Raw genomic sequence first — 16,028 nt, 5'->3', positions numbered from 1 at the left:
ACATCTACCACCAGCATCACCACACCAAGCAGCACACACACCTCACTAGCAGATACCTCCACAACATCCATGCATGTGTCCCTTGTGTCCTCTCCAACCCTGTCTGTCCCCCCTAAAGCACACAAACGCAAGCACTCAGACAGCCAACAGCCACCCACCTCACATCAACACACTCCCCATGCACCTGCACCCAAGTCCAGCACAGGTACTCCTCCAACAACCACTCCTTCAACCTCCATTCCCTTCCCTCCTCCCTCTTCCCGCCCCACCATCCTTAAAAAGCTTTTCCTTGCCCAACTTGACCTCTTCCCTCCCCCTGCCCCGTCCTTCCTGTAAGAGCAGGCTCCCAACTACTCAGCCCCGCACCTCAGCCAAACAGTCCACGTGGACAGTAAGGCGCCTCCCAGTTGTGGAGGCAAGCCAGTGATGGTTCCCACTCCACCACCCAGGAAGGGTAAGGATCCCATAGCCACTGCCATGGAAGGGAGTGTGGCCGCATCTCCTGCCATGAAGGGGGATAATCCCTCGACTCCTGCCATGAAGGGGAAGAAGCCCTCAAGTCCTGCCATGAAGGGGAGGGAGCCCTCGACGTCTGCCATGAAGATGGAAGAAGCCCTCGACTCCAGCAGAGGCTGGCAGTAGGACACCACACACCAGTGGTCACGGATCCCTCACTTCCAACTGAGGAAGTGCAGCCCACTCCTCATGCAGAGGCTGCCCATGAGGCACCTTCACCTGCTGACACAGTGCAGCCCTCACCTCCAGCAGAGGCTGGCAGGATGACACCACCACCAATGGTCACGGAGCCCTCACCGTCAACTGAGGCAGTGCAGCCCACTCCTCCTGCATAGGCTGCACCTTTACCTGCAGATACAGTGCAGCCCTCACCTCCAGCAGAGGCTTCCCATGAGGCACCTTCACCTGCTGACACAGTGCAGCCCTCATCTCCAGATGAGACATTGCAGCCCTCACCTCCAGCAGAGGGCATGTAGGCTACTCTCCTGTGACTGCTGTACAACAAGCCCTCTCCAGAACCTGTGGGCAAGTCACCCACCTGAGAGACTGTGGCTTTGCACTCCCCAGCACAGAGAAATTGGCATGGAGCCCCCTCCAGAACCAGTGGGAAAGTCACCCACTCCAGAGACTGTGGCCTTGCCCTTCCCACCACAGAGAAATGGGCATGGAGCGCCTTCCAGAACCAGTGGGAAAGTCACCCACCTGACAGACTGTGGCCTTGCACTCCCCAGCACAGAGAAATGGGCATGGAGTCCCCTCCAGAACCAGTGGGAAAGTCACCCACTCCAGAGACTGTGACCTTGCACTCCCAGCACAGAGAAATGGGCATGGAGCCCCCTCCAGAACCAGTGGGAAAGTCACCCACTCCAGAGACTGTGGCCTTGCACTTCCCAGCACAGAGAAATTGGCATGGAGCCCCCTCCAGAACCAGTGGGCAAGTCACCCACCTGAGAAACTGTGGCCTTGCTCTCCCCAGCACAGATAAATGAGCATGGAGCCCCCTCCAGAAACAGTGGGAAAGTCACCCACTCCAGAGACTGTGGCCTTGCACTCCCCAGCACAGAGAGATGGGCATGGAGCCCCCTCCAGAACCAGTGGGACAGTCACCCACTCCAGAGACTGTGGCCTTGCACTTCCCAGCACAGAGAAATGGGCATGGAGCCCCCTCCAGAACCAGTGGGCAAGTCACCCACCTGAGAAACTGTGGCCTTGCTCTCCCCAACACAGAGAAATTAGCATGGAGCCCCCTCCAGAAACAGTGGGAAAGTCACCCACTCCAGAGACTGTGACCTTGCACTCCCCAGCACAGAGAAATGGGAATGGAGCCCCTCCAGAACCAGTGGGAAAGTCACCTACTCCAGAGACTGTCACCTTGCACTTCCCAGCACAGAGAAATGGGCATGGAGCCCCCTCCAGAACCAGTGGGAAAGTCACCCACCTGACAGACTGTGGCCTTGCACTCACTAGCACAGAGAAATGGGCATGGAACCCCCTCCAGAACCAGTGGGAAAGTCACCCACTCCAGAGACTGTGGCCTTGCACTCCCCAGCATAGAGAAATGGGCATGGAGCCCCATCCAGACCAGTGGGCAAGTGCCGCAACTCAGCACTCCCCTTACCCCCTGAGGTGCCTGCCCACTTACAACATGATGCCCCTGCAGAGTTCTGAGCAGCTGATGTCAGGAGAGAAGTTGGACCTTGTACTGTGCCCTGTGGCTATGTGGTCCCTTTATACTTTGGACTGGGCATTGGCCCTTTGTGGACAATTGTACATATCATGTTTTCCCTTGCTAATACATTTTCAGTACTTACGTAATCTGGCCCATGTTTTATTGTGCCGTGGTTTACGTGTGCAGCTGGTTGCGTTTATGGTGTGTATGTATGGTGTGTGTTGTGTCTGTGTGTGTCACGCTCCTTTTCCTCCCTCCCTCCCTTGTGTGCTAGGTAGCTGTACTCTCCATCGTCGTCTTTGTCGGTGTTGGTGTTCCAGGTGGGGTATGGCGTAGAAGAGCATCAGGAAGACTTGCAGTTCCGGTTCCATGGCAGCGGCGGAGTCCTCTGTGTATTTGTTGGTGAGTCTTTTGTTTTCTGTGTTCGGTTTCCGGCAGGCTTTTGATGACGTTGGCGCCGCCCCGGATATCGTGGTGGTGTGCTGTGTCATAATATGGTGGGCGGTACTTTGCGGGGCTGTTGATGGTGACCGCTGTGGTGTGTTGTGTTAACGCCCTAGCGGATGGTGTGGTACATTGGCTGTCTATGGGAGTTCTCAATGCCATGGTCATAATTTGGCGGTAATTACCGCCGGCCTGTTGGCGGTATTTACGCCAACTTATCACTCACCGCCAATGTCATATTGAGGGCCTATGTATGATATACATAATGTGAAAGACTGTAAGAAACGTGTAAGAGTGGATCTGTACACAACACAAATGGACAGGAATGTTGCTGAGACAAAGAACATAATCATTTACATATGTAATTTCTTGTTCAGTTGCTCAGCTGACCAACTATATGGTCTTCAGCCTTGGGTCATGACCCCAATAGCACTACAATCAGGCACTGGTGAAGACCTGTAATATTTTGGAGAACACTTTTGGTGTGACCAAGCCCAGGTTCAGATGCCAAGACTTTGCTATACTTGCCCCCTATGTTCTGCAAGATCATACTAGTATGTACCATCCTTCACAACATCTGAGTAAGGACAAATGTCCCTTGGGATGTCAACCAGATGACCAGGAGACAATAAAGGAGGATGAAGGAGGGGAGATATAGAACACAATGGCTGGTAGTCGGCAATGCAACCACTTAGTGCAAAATGTTTTTGCTTAACAAACTTGTACTTTGACTGACAATAAAGTGCTAAAAAGTGAAATGTTCTACATGAAAATACATGTTTGAATCCAATATGTGTGTATGTTTTTATGTCACGTCACAGTAAGCATCAAGGCACCTACATCTCCCTTTGAATGGAGCTAGGGCTCAAACAGGTTACAATCATGTCATTAGACCAGTCGAGTAACATGGGGCCATGCCTCTCATTAGTCAGTTCAGTTCCAAATAGAAATGCAATGTGATGCTCTGTGGTGCTTAAAAGGGACAGAGCAGGCATGCCACATTACCAAAACAAAATTGAACAGAAGTTTCCACATGCTAGCAGACTTTCTGTGTTCTGCATCAGCAAAGTGTTTTATAGATGGCATTCAGTGAAGTTTGGAATACAAACCAAAAAGTACCATACCTTTGACTAACCTCACATTGCAATGTGTTTCACCAGTGTGGTAGCATGAAGAATGGCTGCGTTTTGACTGAACTGATGTTGCTGCAGATATCATCAGGTATAATAAGTGGCAGTTGTCTTGACAAACAGGGCCGGTCCTAAATAGAACTGACAGGTTCAGCATCCTGGGCAGAAAGAAAATTTGGTGTTTGTTGTGGGGGCGGGAGTTGTTGCAGTGTAACGGTAGGAGGGGTGAGGAAGATAGGAGGAAGGCTGGGGGTTGGTGGTGTGCTAACAAGTACCCTAAGGATTAAGGGATAATTACAAAGTCTTGAAGGGGATTGAGGCCAAGTGGGATGGATCAGCTATTGTTTGTATTACATTAAGTCAGGCACCTCCCTGCTATGCACTGTAGGAGGCTGGCCTGGCTTTTAGTGGGTACCAAGGGGTACTTACACTCTGCACCAGGTCCAGTTATCCCTTAATAGTGTAGAAGAGGTGTTTCTAGCAGCTTAGGCTGATAGAAGGTAGCTATAGCAGAGCAGCTTAGGCTGAACTGGGAGACATGCAAAGCTCCTACTATACCACTGGTGTCACATGCACAATAGCATAAGAAAACACAATACACAGATGCACTAAAAATAAAGGTACTTTATTTTTATGACAATATGTCAAAAGTATCTCAGTGAGTACCCTCAGTATGAGGATGCCAAATATACACAAGATATATGTACACAATACCAAAAATATGCAGTAATAGCAAAAAGAAGTAATGCAAGCAATGTAGAATTACAGTAGATTGCAATAGGAGCACATAGGTATAGGCGCAACACAAACCATATACTCCAAAAGTGGAATGCGAAGAGGGTCACTGGGGCTGTAAGAAAACAGTGAAGGTTAGAAAAATAGCCCATCCCAAGACCCTGAAAAGTAGGTGTAAAGTGCACCTATATTCCCCAGAGAGCACAGAAGTCGTGATAAGGGAATTCTGCAAGGAAGACCAACACCAGCAATGCAACCAAAGTGGATTTCCGGATGAGAGTACCTGTGGAACAAGGGGACAAAGTCCAAAAGCCGCAACAAAGTCGAGATTGGGCAGATGCCCAGGAAATGCCAGCTGAGGGTGCAAAGAAGCAGCCACCGGATGGTAGAAGCTGTGGATTCTGCAAGAACGAAGAGGACTAGGAACTTCCCCTTTGGAGGATGGATGTCTCACATCGTGAAGAAGCTTGCAAAGGTGTTCCCACGCGAAAGGTCGCAAACAAGCCTTGCTAGCTGCAAGGGTCGCTGTTAGGGTTTTTGGATGCTGCTGTGGCCCAGTAGGGACCAGGATTTCACCACTTGGATGAAGAGACAGAGGGGTCGCCCAGCAAGTCAGGGAGCCCTCACAGAAGCAGACAGCACCCGCAGAAGTGCCGGAACAGGCACTACGAAGAGGAGTGAACCGGAGCTCACCCGAAGACACAAAAGGGAGTCCCACAACGCCGGAGGACAACTCAGGAGGTTGTGCACTGCAGGTTAGAGTGTGGGGGACCCAGGCTTGGCTGTGCACGAAGGAAATCCTGGAAGAGTGCACAGGAGCCGGAGCAGCTGCATATAACGCGATACCCAGCAATGCAGTCTAGCATGGGGAGGCAAGGACTTACCTCCACCATACTTGGACTGAAGAGTCACTGGACTGTTGGAGTCACTTGGACAGAGTTGCTGAGTTCCAGGGACCATGCGCGTCGTGCTGAGAGGTGTGAGAAAGTAGCCTCTTTCTAGCCTTGTTACCCTACCCTTTAGGCCTGTTTGCGAGTGTATGTCAGGGTGTTTTCACTGTCTCACTGGAATCCTGCCAGCCAGGGCCCAGTGCTCATAGTGAAAACCCTATGTTTTCAGTATGTTTGTTATGCGTCACTGGGACCCTGCTAGTCAGGATCCCAGTGCTCATAAGTTTGTGACCTATAGGTATGTGTTCCCTGTGTGATGCCTAACTGTCTCACTGAGGCTCTGCTAACCAGAACCTCAGTGGTTATGCTCTCTCATTTCTTTCAAATTGTCACTAACAGGCTAGTGACCAATTTTACCAATTTACATTGGCTTACTGGAACACCCTTATAATTCCCTAGTATATGGTACTGAGGTACCCAGGGTATTGGGGTTCCAGGAGATCCCTATGGGCTGCAGCATTTCTTTTGCCACCCATAGGGAGCTCTGACAATTCTTACACAGGCCTGCCACTGCAGCCTGAGTGAAATAACGTCCACGTTATTTCACAGCCATTTTACACTGCACTTAAGTAACTTATAAGTCACCTATATGTCTAACCTTTACCTGGTAAAGGTTAGGTGCAAAGTTACTTAGTGTGAGGGCACCCTGGCACTATCCAAGGTGCCCCCACATTGTTCAGGGCCAATTCCCCGGACTTTGTGAGTGCGGGGACACCATTACACGCGTGCACTACATATAGGTCACTACCTATATGTAGCTTCACAATGGTAACTCCGAATATGGCCATGTAACATGTCTATGATCATGGAATTGCCCCCTCTATGCCATCCTGGCATAGTTGCCACAATCCCATGATCCCAGTGGTCTGTAGCACAGACCCTGGTACTGCCAAACTGCCTTTCCTGGGGTTTCACTGCAGCTGCTGCTGCTGCCAACCCCTCAGACAGGCAGCTGCCCTCCTGGGGTCCAGCCAGGCCTGGCCCAGGATGGCAGAACAAAGAACTTCCTCTGAGAGAGGGTGTTACACCCTCTCCCTTTGGAAAATGGTGTGAAGGCAGGGGAGGAGTAGCCTCCCCCAGCCTCTGGAAATGCTTTCTTGGGCACAGATGTGCCCAATTCTGCATAAGCCAGTCTACACCGGTTCAGGGGACCCCTTAGCCCTGCTCTGGCGCGAAACTGGACAAAGGAAAGGGGAGTGACCACTCCCCTGACCTGCACCTCCCCTGGGAGGTGTCCAGAGCTCCTCCAGTGTGCTCCAGACCTCTGCCATCTTGGAAACAGAGGTGCTGCTGGCACACTGGACTGCTCTGAGTGGCCAGTGCCACCAGGTGACGTCAGAGACTCCTTCTGATAGGCTCCTTCAGGTGTTGCTAGCCTATCCTCTCTCCTAAGTAGCCAAACCCTCTTTTCTGGCTATTTAGGGTCTCTGTCTCTGGGGAAACTTTAGATAACGAATGCAAGAGCTCATCCGAGTTCCTCTGCATCTCTCTCTTCACCTTCTGCCAAGGAATCGACTGCTGACCGCGCTGGAAGCCTGCAAACCTGCAACATAGTAGCAAAGACGACTACTGCAACTCTGTAACGCTGATCCTGCCGCCTTCTCGACTGTTTTCCTGGTGGTGCATGCTGTGGGGGTAGTCTGCCTCCTCTCTGCACTAGAAGCTCCGAAGAAATCTCCCGTGGGTCGACGGAATCTTCCCCCTGCAACCGCAGGCACCAAAAAGCTGCATTACCGGTCCCTTGGGTCTCCTCTCAGCACGACGAGCGAGGTCCTTCGAATCCAGCAACTCTGTCCAAGTGGCCCTCACAGTCCAGTGACTCTTCAGTCCAAGTTTGGTGGAGGTAAGTCCTTGCCTCACCTCGCTAGACTGCATTGCTGGGAACCGCAACTTTTGCAGCTGCTCCGGCCTCCGTGCACTTCCGGTGGAAATCCTTTGTGCACAGTCCAGCCTGGGTCCACGGCACTCTAACCTGCATTGCACGACCTCCTAAGTTGTTCTCTGGCGACGTGGGACTCCTTTGTGTAACTTTAGGTGAGCACAGTTTCACGCATCCTCGTAGTGCCTGTTTCTGGCACTTCTTCGGGTGCTACCTGCTGCTAAGAGGGCTCCTTGTCTTGCTCGACATTCCCTCTACCTCCTGGTTCAATTTGCGACCTCCTGGTCCCTCCTGGGACACAGCAGCGTCCAAAAACGCTAACCGCACGATTTGCAGCTAGCAAGGCTTGTTGGCGTTCTTTCGGTGGGAAAACACTTTTGCACGACTCTACAAGGCGAGAGGGATCCGTACTCCAAAGGGAAAGTCTCTAGCCCTTTGCGTTCCTGCTGAAACCTCAGCTTCTTCTGTCCAGTAGAAGCTTCTTTGCACCCGCAGCTGGCATTTCCTGGGCATCTGCCCATCTCCGACTTGCTTGTGACTTTTGGACTTGGTCCCCTTGTTCCACAGGTACCCCAGATTGGAAATCCAGCGTTGTTGCATTGTTGGTTTGTTTCTTTCCTGCATTATTCCTCTAACACGACTTCTTTATCCTTAGGGGAACTTTAGTGCACTTTGCACTCACTTTTCAGGGTCTTGGGGAGGGTTATTTTTCTAACTCTCACTATTTTCTAATAGTCCCAGCGACCCTCTACAAGGTCACATAGGTTTGGGGTCCATTCGTGGTTCGCATTCCACTTCTGGAGTATATGGTTTGTGTTGCCCCTATCCCTATGTGTCCCCATTGCATCCTATTGTAACTATACATTGTTTGCACTGTTTTCTAAGACTATACTGCATATTTTTGCTATTGTGTATATATATCTTGTGTATATTTCCTATCCTCTCACTGAGGGTACACTCTAAGATACTTTGGCATATTGTCATAAAAATAAAGTACCTTTATTTTTAGTATAACTGTGTATTGTGTTTTCTTATGATATTGTGCATATGACACTAAGTGGTACTGTAGTAGCTTCACACGTCTCCTAGTTCAGCCTAAACTGCTCTGCTAAGCTACCATTATCTATCAGCCTAAGCTGCTAGACACCCTATACACTAATAAGGGATAACTGGGCCTGGTGCAAGGTGCAAGTACCCCTTGGTACTCACTACAAGCCAGTCCAGCCTCCTACAAGAGGGGACCCAGAGGACTGGTGATGCAGTCTTTTGTTGCCTGCGGTTGCAGGGGGAAGATTCCGTCGACCCACGGGAGATTTCTTCAGAGCTCCTAGTGCAGAGAGGAGGCAGGCTACCCCCAGAGCATGCACCACCAGGAAACAGTCGAGAAGGCGGCAGGATCAGCGATCCAAGGTTGCAGTAGTCGTCTTTGCTACTTTGTTGCGGTTTTGCAGGCGTCCTGAGCAGTCAGCGGTCGATCCTTTGGCAGAAGGTGAAGAGAGAGATGCAGAGGAACTCTGATGACCTCTTGCATTCGTTATCTAAAGAATTCCCCAAAGCAGAGACCCTAAATAGCCAGAAAAGGAGGTTTGGCTACCTAGGAAGGAGGACAGGCTAGCAACACAGGTAAGAGCCCATCAGAAGGAGTCTCTGACGTCACCTGCTGGCACTGGCCACTCAGAGCAGTCCAGTGTGCCAGCAGCACCTCTGTTTCCAAGATGGCAGAGGTCTGGAGCACACTGGAGGACCTCTGGGCACCTCCGTTGGGAGGTGCAGGTCAGGGGAGTGGTCACTCCCCTTTCCTTTGTCCAGTTTCGTGCCAGAGCAGGGCTGGGGGATCCCTGAACCGTGTAGACTGGCTTAGGCAGAGATGGGCACCATCTGTGCCCATCAAAGCATTTCCAGAGGCAGGGGGAGGCTACTCCTCCCCAGCCCTGACACCTTTTTCCAAAGGGAGAGGGTGTAACACCCTCTCTCTGAGGAAGTCCTTTGTTCTGCCTTCCTGGGCCAGGCCTGGCTAGACCCCAGGAGGGCAGAAACCTGTCTGAGGGGTTGGCAGCAGCAGCTGCAGTGAAACCCCGGGAAAGGTAGTTTGGCAGTACCCGGGTCTGTGCTAGAGACTCGGGGGATCATGGAATTGTCTCCCCAATGCCAGAATGGCATTGGGGAGACAATTCCATGATCTTAGACATGTTACATGGCCATGTTCGGAGTTACCATTGTGACGCTGTACATAGGTAGTGACCTATGTCCAGTGCACACGTGTAATGGTGTCCCCGCACTCACAAAGTCCGGGGAATTTGCCCTGAACGATGTGGGGGCACCTTGGCTAGTGCCAGGGTGCCCACACACTAAGTAACTTAGCACCCAACCTTTACCAGGTAAAGGTTAGACATATAGGTGACTTATAAGTTACTTAAGTGCAGTGGTAAATGCCTGTGAAATAACGTGGACGTTGTTTCACTCAGGCTGCAGTGGCAGGCCTGTGTAAGAATTGGCAGAGCTCCCTATGGGTGGCAAAAGAAATGCTGCAGCCCATAGATATCTCCTGGAACCCCAATACCCTGGGTATCTGAGTACCATATACTAGGGAATTATAAGGGTTTTCCTGTATGCCAATAGGAATTGGTGAAATTGGTCACTAGCCTGTTAGTGACAATTTGTACAGAGAGAGCATAACCACTGAGGTTCTGGTTAGCAGAGCCTCAGTGAGACAGTTAGGCATCACACAGGGAACACATACATATAGGCCACAAACTTATGAGCACTGGGGTCCTGGCCAGCAGGGTCCCAGTGACACATAACAAACATACTGAAAACATAGGGTTTTCACTATGAGCACTGGGCCCTGGCTAGCAGGATCCCAGTGAGACAGTGAAAACACCCTGACATATACTCACAAACAGGCCAAAAGTGGGGGTAACAAGGCTAGAAAGAGGCTACTTTCTCACACAACCCCCCCAAACGAAGGACAATAAGGCTAACCTTGGCCAGTTGAGACTTTATTGTCTAAGTGTTGATAAGTAGAGAGTAGCTCTGCAATAGACTGGTTACTCCCTTTATCGCCCACTATATGGTTACTTCCCTGTGGGGATGTAAACCACCCTGTTTGAAGTTTTTTTTAGCTAAGCAACAATGTGAAGATATATTTTCAGAGTTTCTATCAGTAAGTTTTAGTTTAGAGCAGTGGGAATTGTCCACTGGACCTATTTCTAGTGATGAGAATGCCAGACAGGGATGCTGTCTCAGTAAAGCCATAGCTGGGCAAAAACGTTGTCCATATGGCTGGAAGAGAGAACAGGGATGCTGTTTCTCTTGATTTGGAGCAGGGCAGGGATGCTGTCCTATGAGCTCCACACTAGGGCAGGGTTGCTGTCCTAAGTGTTGTGAGGCAGTGTAAGGTTTCTGCACTAAAGTTTCTCTGGGAGGGTTGGAGGGATGCTCCATGTTAACTAAAATGGTGCTCTTTTTCTCACCAATATGAGTTATCCCACAGAGAGGGACTTCCACCTCAGGGAGTACAGCTATGCCAGCTGATGGTTCCCTTGGAACAGGTGCCAACCCAGGAGAGGTTTCTCCCACCACAGGAATGGTATCCTGAATGGCAGGGTGGTTAGGGGATACTGTGATACCCTTTTTACCTGTTGTTGGAGAGGGATCCTGAGTTTTCAGGCCTTCTCTCCTTTGCTTTTTCATTTCAGTAGAAATAAGAGGGAACAATTCCTCAGGGATACCCAGCATGGCTGCATGGGTATAAAACTCTACATCAGCCCAACCTGAGGCCTCTAGGTCATTACCTAAGAGACAGTCTACAGGTAAGCTAGGTGACACTACCACCTGCTTTGGGCCAGTAACTCCACCCCAACTAAGTTGAACTATAGCTAAGGGAAGAAGCTTAGTGGAGTTAAGGACATCAATAATCTTATACTGTTGTCCAATGATGTGTTGTTCAAGAGCCACTAGGTTTTCAGTCACCAAAGTGATACTGGCACCTGTGTCCCTGTAGGCCTGGGCCTCAACACCATTTATTGAAACTGTCTGCCTGTAATTATCCATTGTAAGGGGACAAGCAGCCAGTGTGGCAAGGCCAATGCCACTAGGTGTGACAGAAACTGTGTTGGGACTGACTACCCCAGTTTCTATGATGGACCCATAAGTGAACCCAACTACACCCTTAGCTTGACTGTTGCCAGCAGTCCCACCACTAGTACCACTACTGCTAGGGGCACTAGAGCTTGATGTATTAGTGGTGGTAGGCTCAGGGGGTTTACCTGGACAGGACTTATCCACTGGCCTATGGCCAGTATTTTTACACACAAAGCACCAAGGCTTTTTAATGTGTGTAGGTTGTGAAGAAGAAGATGAAGAATTTGTTTTATCCCCACCCCCTGAAGAGTGTTTAGGATTTGAAGAAGGATCTTTGGTTTTACCCTTATCCCCATCTGCCTTCTTTCCCAATTCTTGGGGAGAGGTCAGATCTGAGTCCACTAGATACTGGTGTAACAAATCAGACACACAGTTATTCAGAATATGCTCTCTCAGGATCAGATTATACAGGCTTTCATAGTCAGAAACTTTACTGCCATGTAACCACCCCTCCAAGGCCTTCACTGAATAGTCAACACAGTCTACCCAGTCTTGTGAGGACTCTTTTCTGGTTTCTCTGAACTTAATCCTGTATTGTTCAGTGGTTAAGCCAAATCCATCCAAGAGTGCATTCTTCAAAACTGTAAAATTATTGGCATCACTTTCCTTAACAGTAAGGAGCCTATCCCTACCTTTTCCACTGAAAGATAGCCATAGGATAGCAGCCCAATGCCTTTGAGGGACCCCCTGTACAACACAGGCCCTCTCAGGTGCAGCAAACCACTTGTTAATGTCATCCCCCTCCTTGTAAGGGGGAACTATCGTATGCAGATTCCTAGAATCATGCTCTTTCACAGGATTACTATCTGGAATACTGCTGCTGCCACCAAGGGGTCCAAACCCCAACCTCTGTCTTTCTTTTTCTAAGTCTAAAGATTCCCTGTCTAGAGCCAGCTGTTGCTGTTTAAGCTTCAGCCTGGACTCTTCCACTCTAAATCTATTGAGCACCCTTTCTAACATTCTGTCATCAGGGTTGGTGGGTTGGGCATGCTTTGACACAGAAGAATGATGTGAATGAACAGAGGGTGAATTGTCCCTAACAGTTGGCACTCTAACAACCTGGCCTGCAGGAATAACATCCCTACTGTGATGAGAGCTCACATTAGTACCAGCTATGCTAGGTGGTCTGCTAAGGGGCTGATTGGGAAGGTTACCATCTAACACTCTTACTGGGGGTGCCCCAGAGTCAGAGTGTGAACCATCTCCTAACTTCTCAACTGATGTGCCAGCTAAGGCCTTATCATTTTCAATGAGCATGTTAATCAACAATTCTCTAGAGGGATTCTTCCCTACCCCTAAACCTCTATCAATGCAGAGACTCCTCAAACCTTTCCAGCTAAGGTGGTCATAAGCTGAGCTGACCAGATTAAGAGAAGGACCTGTGTCAAACATGATAGAAAAAGGTTTAGGGACAGAAAAAAGAAAGAAAAAGTTTCAGGACTTTTTAAGGAAACAGAAAAAAAAACTTTTTCAACTTTTTAGAAACTTTTAGAAAGTTTAGAGGTACTTTTCAGCACTTAGCAAATAGAGTAAGAGAAGAAAAGCAAAACTTTTTGGTTAGGTGTACATACATTGGACTTGTTTTTTATATTTTTCTCTTATGAAAAGTACAAAATGACAAAGTGGTAAGTAGTTGCAAGTACTTATCCCACCGCTGCACAACCAATGTAGGAGGCTGGCCTGGCTTGTAGTGGGTACCAAGGGGTACTTACACTCTGTTCCAGGTCCAGTTATCCCTTATTAGTGTAGAAGAGGTGTTTCTAGGAGCTTAGGCTGATAGAAGGTAGCTATAGCAGAGCAGCTTAGGCTGAACTAGGAGACATGCAAAGCTCCTACTATACCACTGGTGTCATATGCACAATATCATAAGAAAACACAATCAACAGATATACTAAAAATAAAGGTACTTTATTTTTATGACAATATGCCAAAAGTATCTCAGAGAGTACCCTCAGTATGAGGATGCCAAATTTACACAAGATATATGTACACAATACCAAAAAGATGCAGTAATAGCAAAAGGAAGTAATGCAAGCAATGTAGAATTACAGTAGATTGCAATAGAAGCACATAGGTATAGGGGCAACACAAACCATATACTCCAAAAGTGGAATGCGAATCACGAATGGACCCCAAACCTATGTGAGCTTGTAGAGGGTCGCTGGGGCTGTAAGAAAACAGTGAAGGTTAGAAAAATAGCCAACCCCAAGACCCTGAAAAGTAGGTGTAAAGTGCACCTATATTCCCCAGAGAGCACAGAAGTCGTGATAGGGGAATTCTGCAAGGAGGACCAACACCAGCAATGCAACCAAAGTCGATTTCCAGACGAGAGTACCTGTGGAACAAGGGGACAAAGTCCAAGAGTCGAGATTGGGCAGATGCCCAGGAAATGCCAGCTGAGGGTGCAAAGAAGCTGCCACCGGATGGTGTTCCCACGCAGAAAGACCGCAAACAAGCCTTGCTAGCTGCAAGGGTCGCGGTTAGGGTTTTTGGATGCTGCTGTGGCCCAGGAGGGACCAGGATGTCGCCACTTGGATGAGGAAACAGAGGGGGCGCCCAGCAAGTCAGGGAGCCCTCACAGAAGCAGGCAGCACCCGCAGACGTGCCGGAACAGAAGAGTGAACCGGAGCTCACCCGAAGACACAAAGGGGAGTCCCACGACGCCGGAGGACAACTCAGGAGGTTGTGCACTGCAGGTTAGAGTGTCGGGGACCCAGGCTTGGCTGTGCACGAAGGAAATCCTGGAAGGGTGCACAGGACCTGGAGCAGCTGCAAATCACGTGGTACCCAGCAATGCAGTCTAGCGTGGGGAGGCAAGGACTTACCTCCACCAAACTTGGACTGAAGAGTTACTGGACTGTGGGAGTCACTTGGACAGAGTTGCTGAGTTCCAGGGACCACGCTCGTCATGCTGAGAGGGGCCCCAGAGGACCGGTGATGCAGTTTTTTGTTGCCTGCGGTGGCAGGGGGAAGATTCCGTCGACCCACGGGAGATTTTTTCAGAGCTCCTAGTGCAGAGAGGAGGCAGGCTACCCCCAGAGATGCACCACCAGGAAACAGTTGAGAAGGCGGTAGGATCAGCGATACAAGGTTGCAGTAGTCGTCTTTGCTACTTTGTTGCGGTTTTGCAGGCGTCCTGAGCAGTCAGCGGTCGATCCTTTGGCAGAAGGTGAAGAGAGAGATGCAGAGGAACTCTGATGAGCTCTTGCATTCGTTATCTAAAGAATGCCCCAAAGCAGAGATCCTAAATAGCCAGAAAAGGAGGTTTGGCTACCTAGGAAGGAGGATAGGCTAGCAACACAGGTAAGAGCACATCAGAAGGAGTCTCCGACGTCACCTGCTGGCACTGGCCACTCAGAGCAGTCCAGTGTGCCAGCAGCACCTCTGTTTCAAAGATGGCAGAGGTCTGGAGCACACTGTAGGAGCTCTGGGCACCTCCCTTGGGAGGTGCAGGTCAGGGGAGTGGTCACTCTCCTTTCCTTTGTCCAGTTTCGCGCCAAACCAGGGCTGGGGGATCCCTGAACCGGTGTAGACTGGCTTATGCAGAGATGGGCACCATCTGTACCCATCAAAGCATTTTCAGAGGCTGGGGAGGCTACTCCTCCCCAGCCCTGACACCTTTTTCCAAAGGGAGAGGGTGTAACACCCTGTCTCTGAGGAAGTCCTTTGTTCTGCCTTCCTGGGCCAGGCCAGGCTGGACCCCAGGAGGGCAAAAACCTGTCTGAGGGGTTGGCAGCAGCAGCAGCTGCAGTGAAACCCCAGGAAAGGTAGTTTGGCAGTACCCGGGTCTGTGCTAGAGACTCTGGGGATCATGGAATTGTCTCCCCAATGCCAGAATGGCATTGGGGTGACAATTCCATGATCTTAGACATGTTACATGGCCATGTTCGGAGTTACCATTGTGACGCTGTACATAGGTAGTGACCTATGTCCAGTGCACGCGTGTAATGGTGTCCCCGCACTCACAAAGTCCGGGGAATTTGCCCTGAACGATGTGGGGGCACCTTGGCTAGTGCCAGGGTGCCCACACACTTAGTAACTTAGCACCCAACCTTTACCAGGTAAAGGTTAGACATATAGGTGACTTATAAGTTACTTAAGTGCAGTGATAAATGGCTGTGAAATAACATGGACGTTATGCAGTGGCAGGCCTGGGTAAGAATTGTCAGAGCTCCCTGTGGGTGGCAAAAGAAATGCTGCAGCCCATATGGATCTCCTGGAACCCCAATACCCTGGGTACCTGAGTACCATATACTAGGGAATTATAAGGTTGTTCCAGTATGCCAATATGAATTGGTGAAATTGGTCACTAGCCTGTTAGTGACAATTTGTACAGCAGAGAGAGCATAACCACTGAGGTTCTGGTTAGCAGAGCCTCAGTGAGACAGTTAGGCATCACACAGGGAACACATACACATAGGCCACAAACTTATGAGCACTGGGGTCCTGGCTAGCAGGGTCCCAGTGACATATAACAAACATACTGAAAACATAGGGTTTTCACTATGAGCACTGGGCCCTGGCTAGCAGGATCCCAGTGAGACAGTGAAAACACCCTGACA

The sequence above is a fragment of the Pleurodeles waltl genome, chromosome 4_2 (genome assembly GCF_031143425.1).
Source record: "Pleurodeles waltl isolate 20211129_DDA chromosome 4_2, aPleWal1.hap1.20221129, whole genome shotgun sequence".
Classification (NCBI taxonomy): Eukaryota; Metazoa; Chordata; class Amphibia; order Caudata; family Salamandridae; genus Pleurodeles; species Pleurodeles waltl.
This window is presented reverse-complemented; position numbering follows the sequence as displayed.